The sequence below is a fragment of the Canis aureus genome, chromosome 11 (genome assembly GCF_053574225.1).
Source record: "Canis aureus isolate CA01 chromosome 11, VMU_Caureus_v.1.0, whole genome shotgun sequence".
NCBI classification, from domain to species: Eukaryota; Metazoa; Chordata; class Mammalia; order Carnivora; family Canidae; genus Canis; species Canis aureus.
The window spans coordinates 65,785,611-65,794,417 of record NC_135621.1 but is presented as its reverse complement, the minus strand read 5'-3'; the positions used below and the strand labels follow the sequence as shown (position 1 = coordinate 65,794,417).

Below are 8,807 nucleotides of genomic sequence, written 5' to 3'. Positions count from 1 at the left end.
ACCAATAAATAGATATTGACCTTTATTCCTCAAAAATCTGCAGTAAAGGGGCACCTGCTTGGCTCAGTCAGTGGAGCTTGCAAGTTTTGATCTCAGGGTTAGGAGTTTGAGCCCCACATTGGGAACAGAGCTTACTTAAAAAAAATCAGCAGTAAATCACTCAAGCTGTGAAACTTCCTCAACCCAGAACCTGTAACATCTTACAGGATGTTAATGTCCAGATTTAATGTATTTACCTACCTCCTCCATTTTTGTGTGATTTTATTTTTTATTTTTTATTTTTTATTTTTTTACTGTCTTAATCTTAGACTATTTCATTCTTTGAACATATTTTATCATCTTGTTATTTAATCCTTTATTTTCTGGTTTTTCTAAATTGGATATTCTTAATTTATATTCCTGTCTTAATATTTTTGCTATCTTACTACTTTCAACTCTTATTTTTATCCTTTTAATATTTCTTAAACGCACATTCAAGTGTTTCTGTACACTTATTTATATATTATCCATATTAAGTAACTCTTTTATTCACTTATTTTTAGGCAAACTCCACACCCAATATAGGGCTTGAACTCACCACCCTGAGAGCAAGAGTTATACACTCCACCAATGGAGCCTGCCGAGCGCCCCCAGACTAGGTATCTCTTAACTGTATTTATTTTTTCTCTGAATTTAAACTATACATTATAGAATGCTTTTTAAAATACATAAAATTTTTATTTATTTTTAAAAGATTTTATTTATTCATGAGAAACACAGAGAGAGAGAGAGGCAGAGACATAGGCAGAGAGAGAAGCAGGCTCCCTGCAGGGACTCGAGCCCAGGACCCAGGGATAACAACCTGAGCCAAAGGCAGATGCTCAACCACTGAGCCACCCAGGTGCCCCAACGCATAACATTTTTAAAGGCTAAAATTTGAAATTTCTTTTTGTTCTCCTTTTCTGTGAATAGAGGCATTCCTCATTTTATTGTACTTTGCTTTACTGGATTTCACAGAAATTGAATTTTTTTTACAAACTGAAGGTTTGTAGCAACCCTGCATCGAGTAAGTCATTTTTCCAACAGTAGTGGTTACTTGATTCATGTCTCTGTGTCACATTTTGATAATTTCTGCAATATATTTTTAAAATATTTTATTTATTTCTTTGACAGAGCACAAGCAGGAGAAGCAGGAGAAGCAGGAGAGGGAAAGCAGGCTCCCAACCGAGCAGAGAGCCCGATATGGGGCTCATGATCTGAGCCGAAGGCTTAACCAACTGAGCCACCCAGGTGCTCTTGCAATTTTTCAAATTTTGTCACTATTACTATATTTGTTATGATGATCTATCATCGGTGATCTTTGATATTGCCATTGTAATTGTCTTGGGGCATCACAAACTGAACCCACACAAGATGACACACTTAATAAATGTTCTATGAGTTCTGACTGCTCCAACTGGCCATTCCTTTGCCTTTCTCCTTCTCCTTAGATTTCCCTATCACCTGGAACAAACAATATTAAAATTAAGTCAAACAGTAATCCTACAATGACCTCAAGTAAAACAAGGAATCAAGGTCTCCCACCATAAATCAGAAGCTAGAACTGAAGCTTAGTGAAGATGGCATGTCCAAAGCTGAGACAGGTCAAAAGCTGGGCCTCTTGTGCCCAACAGTTAGCCAAGCTGTGAATACAAAGGAAAAGTTCTTGAAGGAAATGAAAAGTGCTACAATAGTGATCACATGACTGGTAAGAAAGAAAAGCAGCCTTATTGCTGACGTGTAGAAAGCCTTAGTGGTCTGGATAGAAGATCAAATCAGCCACAACATTCCCAGAAGCCAAAACCTAATCCAGAGCAAGGTCCTAACTCTTCAATTTTATGAAGGCTCAGAGAGGTGAGGAAGCTACATAAGAAAAGTTTGAAGCTAGCAGAAATTGGCTCATGTGTTTAAGGAAAGAAGCTGTCTCCACACACGGAAGTGCAAAGTGAAGCTGCAAGTGCTGATGTAGAAGCTACAGCAAGTTATCCAGAATATGTAGCTAAGATCATTAATGAAGGTGGCTACACGAAAAACAGATTGTCAATGTAGACTAAACAAGCTTCTCCCGGAAGATGGTGCCATCTAGGACTTTTCATAGCTAGAAACAGAGTCAATGCCTGGCTTCAAAAGAGAGGCTGATTCTCTTGTGACTTTATGTTGAAGCCAATGCCCATTTATCCTTCCAAAAATCCTAGAGCCCTTTAGAATTGTGCTAAATCTGCTCTGCCTGTGCTCTAGAAATGGAACAACCAAGCTTGCCTGAATGATACCCCATCTGTTTACAACATGGTTTACTGAATATTTTAAGCCCACTGTTGAGACTTAACTGCTCAGGAAAAAAGATTCCTTTGAAAATATTACTGCTCATTACCAATGCACCTGAGCGCTGATGGAGATGCAAAATCAGATTTATTATATTTCATGCCTGTTAGCACAATATCCAATCTGCAGACCACAGATCAACAAATCATTTCAACAAGTCTTATTACTGCAGAAACACATTTAATAGGGCCATAGCTGCCATAGCTACTGATTCCTCTGATGGATCTGAGCAAAGCAAATTGAAACCTTCTAGAAAGCATTCACCATTCTAGATGCCATTAAGGACATTCATGATTCATGGGAAGAGGTCAAAACATCAACATGAGCAAGAGTCTGGAAGAAGTCAATTCCAACCCTCATGGATGGCTTTGAGGAATTCAAGACATCAGTGGAGGAAGAAACTGCAGATGTGATGAAAAAAGCAAGAGAACTAGATGGGCCTGAAGATGGGACTAAATTCTGGTCACTGAATCTCATGGTGAAACTTAAATGGATGAGTAAAGTTTCTTATGGATGAAAAAAGCAGTTAATCTTGAGTTGGAACCTACTGCTGGTGAAGATGCCATAAAGACCACTGAAATGACAACAAAGGAGTTGGAACATTACATAAACTTAGTAAAGCAGTGGCAGGTTATAAAAGGATGGGCGCTAATTTTGAAAGAAGCTCTACTACTGTTGGTAAAATGCTATCAAACAGTATCCCACAGTACAGAGAAATCAATTCATGAAAAAAGGGTCTACTGCTGTGGCAAACTGCATTGTAGTCTTATTTTTAAAAATTGCCACAGCAACCTGAACCTTCACAACCACCACCCTGACCAGTCAGCAGCCGTCAATACCAAGGCAAGACTCTCCACTACCAAAGATTACAACTCAATGAAAGCTCAGAGGATAGTTAACATTTCTTAACAATAAAGTATTTTTAAATTAAGGTATGTGTATTTTTTTAGATATAATGCTGTTGTACACTTAACAGACTACACTATGGTATAAATGTAACTTTTATATGCATTGGGAAACCAAAAAATTCATTTGATTCACTTTATTGTAATGGCCTAGAACCAAACCTGTAACGTCTCTGAGGTATGTCTGTGTATTATAAAACTGGGATCACATAACATATATAATTTAGGGTCCTTCTTTATTTAGTTGAGTATATCGCAGTTACACCTTAACACTCATCTGTTGATCAGCATTTAGATCAGTTTCCAGTTTAGGGTTTATATTAACAGACTGGCATATTTATGTTATTTTTATATACTTATTTCTGGATTTCCTTAAATCAAATTCCTAGAGTTGGAATGCTATGTGAAAGAAAATAAATGTTTTTAAGAATTGTGAAACATAACAACAACAAAAGAATTGTGAAACATATCACATTGCTTTCCACAAAGTTTAACACAAATTCTCAGGAAACATGTTTGATTGTGATTTTCTTTTTTTTTTTTTAACTGCATCCTCAATAAATTTTCATTTTTCTTTGTCATTTGGTAGATTGTTTCACTGCACTGCTGTTATTTTGAACAATTTTTATATGTGTAAGCATTTCATTTATCCTTTAATAAATTGCTTCTTGTTCTGTTTTGTACTTTTTAAAATGGAAATATCTTTATCAACTTTGATGACTACAAAATATTACAGATTCTGAAAACAGGGGGAAAGGAGAGAAAAACACTATCAGAAACTCTCTTTGTCAGAATCTCACAAAAACAACTGAAAAACACTTTAAAGGGCAGAGAAACCTAACAAGAAATGAAAAACAATGATATGAAGGGGTTCAAAATAAAGCCACTGTGGCATAAAAATTATTTTAACCTAAGGGCAGTTGACTTCCTAAAATCCCTTATCTGCCAAAAGCAGAGCTCCCAAAAGAATTCAATTGTCATAAAGCCCCTCCCAGGGAGCAACTCTAATCTTCTTTCCTAAAAAAAGAAGTCAGCACTACACCTGGTCAGATTTTGTCATAGAAATAAATAAATATATATATGTGTGTGTATATATATTTATATTTATAGCCTTATATGTATATATACATATCAGCTTTTCTCCTAAGGGCCCACTTATCTTTCCAAAAAGTCATTTGTTTTTTTTTCATATGTGCCCCTTCTCCCCCTTGCCCATCTAAGAAGTAATTTGTTCTCTAAAAATGCTCTTCTCTCCCCTCTCACACCCCAGTAAGATGCTATGTAAGTCCCAAATTCCAGTCTTCAGTCAGTTCTTTAACTCCTGTGCAACATACATAATTAAATGTTTTTTTTTCTTGCTAATATGTCTTTTGGTAGTTTAATTTGCAGTCCCCAAGAATGAACCTAAGAGGGTGGAGGAAAGTTTTTTCCTCTCTGACAATTTGCCACAAATCTTCAAAAAAATGGTAGCTAAAGAAATGTGTGGGACGGCTATCATCTCCATCCCACCTCCACCTTAAAGAAGCTCTTAAGGATGAAATGTCACAAAAATCATGAGATTTCTCATAAGAAGTGCCCTGTTGGAAAAAAAAAAAAAAAGCAAATTGAGGCAGTGAGTAGGTAGCTCAGGAAAAAGGGACTGAAAAGGTCTTCAGAGTAAACAAACTCCAAGTACAATGCCTATATTCCAGGAAGGAAATAAGGAAACTCCAGGCCCAGTAATTAAGACATAAGCAGAGTTAATGGTCCACAACATTAAATCAGAATTTAGGAAAATCAAAAACAAAAAGGAAAGAGAATTATTATAAACTATAAATGTTGAAGTAGAAATATATAAGTAAAATGGAGTATAATGTTTCTTCCCAGTGGAAGAAAAGGTACCTAGACACACACACCACAACAAAATGGAAGAAATCATCTGAAGTCTGAGAGTATCCTTCATACGAAAAGTATATCCCATTGTTAGAAGAAATAAACCCTGTTTCAGACACTTAATAACATTTCAAAGAAAAAATAGAACTATTTCCTTTAGAAAAGGCTATACAAACCCCAGCTAGATTATCCTTATTTCCCTAGGCCTCCCAACTATAAGAGTACCAGGAGTAAATACAAGGCGTTACCCAACCACCAAACTCTAGCTCAGAGAAGATAAGCTGGCCATAGATCAGAAGTCATTAAGGGGTATATGGCTGGCTCAGTCATTGGAGTGTGTGACTCTTAATCTCGGAGTTGTAGGTTTGAGCTCCATATTGGGTATAGAAATTAAAGATTTTTTTTAAATCTTAAAAAAAACTTAAGGAGAATTGAGCCATATTGGATTAGAGAAAAAAGAAAGTCAGAAGAGGGATCCATATCTTAAGAATGGGGACAATAAAAGAAATATCAAATCAATCATAAAATAATATATACAGAAAATCTACAGCTAAAAGCTTAGATTATTTAGATCTTTCTTCTTTTCTAATAAGCATTTGGTACTCCAAATTTCCCTCTATTTTGTGCTATAAATTTCCCACAAGTATTTCTGCATGCCACAAGCATTTATATGTTGTACTTTCATTTTAACTCAATTCAAACTATGTAGTAATTTCCCTTGAGACTTCTTTCATCTACTTTGATCCACAGGTTATTTAGAACTATGCTGTCTGATTTCCAAATATTTGTGTACTTTCCAGAGACCTTTTTTTCTATTGTTTTATAATTTAAATCCATTACTGGAGAACAGACTTAGTATGATTTAAGTTTTTAAAAATTTCTTAAGGCTTCATGACCCAGGATATGGTTTATCTTGGTCAGGGGAGAGCAAGCTATGGCCTATTTCTACACCAAAATCCAGTCTCTGACAGCTTTTGTATGGCCCAAGACATAGGGATTATTTTTACATTTAAAACAATGAAAATATCAAAAGAACATTTCATGACCTATGAAAATTACATGAAATTCAAGTTTCAATGACCATAAAGTATTATTGGAATATAACCAAACTCATTTATTTATGAATTATCTAAGGCTGTTTTTGCACTACAATGGCGATGTGAATAGCTATGACAGAAACCATACAGTTCGCAAGTGCCTAAACATTTGCTATCTGGCCTTTTATACAATACATGTGCTGATCCTACTCTGTATATATTCTACAACACCTGAAAAGAATATGTATTTTATTCTTTTGGGTGTTGCATTTTCTAATTTCAATTAGATCCAGTTAGTTGCTGTTATTCAGCTGTTCTGGTCTTTGTCGATTTTATCACTTATTGAAAGGAACATTGAGATTCTTACCTACAAGTGGATCTGCTCATTTCTCCTTTCAGTTCTACCAGTTTCTGCATCATGTATTTTTTAAAGCTGTTGTTAGGTACATTAATATTTAGAATCAGTAAATCTTATTGGCTCTTTATCATTGTGTAATATCCCTTGTACTTTTCCTTGCTCTGAAGTGTACTTTGCCTGATATTAATATAGCCACTCCAAATATGTTACTAGCATTCGAATGGTACATTTTTATCCATCCTTTCCTTCTGTGTACAGCATTAAACTTAAAATGGGTTTCTTGTAAACGCAATATAACAGAGTCTTTAAAAATCATTATTGAATCTGACAATTGCTGTCCTTCAATTGTTGTATTTAGACGACTTATATTTAATATAAATACTGATGTTTGAATTTAAAACTACCATTTTATTGTTTTGTTTGCCCTTCTGTTTTCATTCCTGTGTTTTCTCTTTCTAAACTTCTTCTGGATTATTTGAATATTTTTCTTAGTATTTCATTTTAATGTATTTTTTATTATACCTTTTTTTAGTGCTTACTGGAGAGATTATGATAAATTTACTTTTCACAGGCTTCTTAAAATTATGATTTTTTTTATCTTTTTAAAAAAGATTTTATTTATTTATTCCTGACAGACACACGGAGAGAGAAGCAGAGACACAGGCAAAGGGAGAAGAAGCAGGCTGCATGCAGGGAGCCCAACGCGGGACTTGATCCTGGGTCTCCAGGATCACACCCTGGGCTGAAGGTGGCGCTAAACCGCTGGGCCACTGGGGCTGCCCCAGATTTTTTTCTCTTTTTAAATAAGTTTTATTGTAGTAAGAGCACTTAACATGAAGTCTACGCCCTTAACAGATTTCTAAGTGTATAACATAGTACTGTTAATTATAGGCAAAATGTTGCACAGCAAATCTCTACATCCTGCATAACTGAAATTGTTATGTCGTTGGTTAACAACATTCTGTTCCCCCTTCCTGCAACACCTGACAACAACAGAGAAGCACTATTTTAACAATTCAAATGAAATATAGAATCTTACCATCATGCAGATCCCTTTACCCTCCCCCTTGTAGTTATCTCATAAACTACACTAACATACATTGAAAACCCCCAACGGTCAAACATATGCCAGAGAACTTGAAAAAAAGAATTATCTTTCATGTTACCCAACAATTTAGCATTCCAGCTATTCATTTGTAAGTGAACAGATTGGTACCACTGAAATATATCATTACCTAACTCAGTCTGGTCCTCAGCTCTACCCAATAACCTTTCTCCACTTCCCTAGTCAAGTCCTTTCCATTCTACACTGCTTTTCTCAACCCTTCCATCCTGCTATTTGTTCCCTTAATCTGAGCAAATGACTCTGCCTCTTAATTCACTGATAAGGGACATCAGTCAGAAACTCCTCAAATTCTTGCTAGCACACTTCAACTGACTCGTTCCCATACCTATCTACTTCCCAAGGCTGGATTACAGAGTTGACTGAACAAGCAGCTGCCTGAGTACCAGTCTACAAGAAGTACTATAACACCACTGGAATAAACTGGTAACGGGACCATTTAAATCAACTATTTCATAGCTACTTCAAGTGACAGCATTTGATAGAAGACTTTTTTAAAGATTTTATTTATTTGAGAGAGAGAGAGACAGCACAAGTGGGGGAGCATCAGATGGAGAGGGAGAAGCAGGCTTCCCCTGGGCAGAGAGCCTGATGTGAGGCTCCATCCCAGGACCCTGGAATCATGACCTCAGCCAAAGGAAGAAGCCCAACCGACTAAGCCACCCAGGCACCCTGATAGAAGATTTTTAAATACTTCATGTTAACATTATCTCCATCAAGAATTTTTGCAAATTGTATCTATTTATTTAAACTTTTAGTATACTAAAGGCTACACTACCAATCCTGATCCAGATAACTAACAGGCACTTGAAACTTACAGTCAAAATGTGCAGAAAATTTGAAATTAAACCATGCATTGCATGGTGCTATTTACCAGGAACAAGCAATTTATTTTTTAGCCTAAATTTGAAAACTTTAGTATGCCTCACAGGAAGCTGTCTGGTTCAGAAAACAGCATAAGAAAACTGACTAAAGAACCAAAATATAGAAAAGTGAGAAGCATGCTGCCAACATAAAAACCAGGAAAAAAAAAGAACTTTAAAATATATTTTGAGCAAGTCTTTCCCACTTTAATAATTTATTCAACAATATTATTGAGCACAAATTATATGCCAGGTACTACTCTGGAAAACAAGACAAACAAGGGTCTCTGCTCTTGAAGACTTACATTC

The 8,807-nt window shown here is 35.7% G+C and overlaps 1 long non-coding RNA gene across 1 annotated transcript; it reads left to right on the top strand.

The window, feature by feature from the left end:
- Positions 1-487: 487 nt before the first annotated feature.
- Positions 488-3,488, top strand: LOC144323097 (uncharacterized). Its single transcript, XR_013388633.1, has 3 exons — positions 488-638; positions 1,153-1,269; positions 1,470-3,488. It is a non-coding gene; the product is annotated as an uncharacterized LOC144323097 (long non-coding RNA).
- Positions 3,489-8,807: the final 5,319 nt, after the last annotated feature.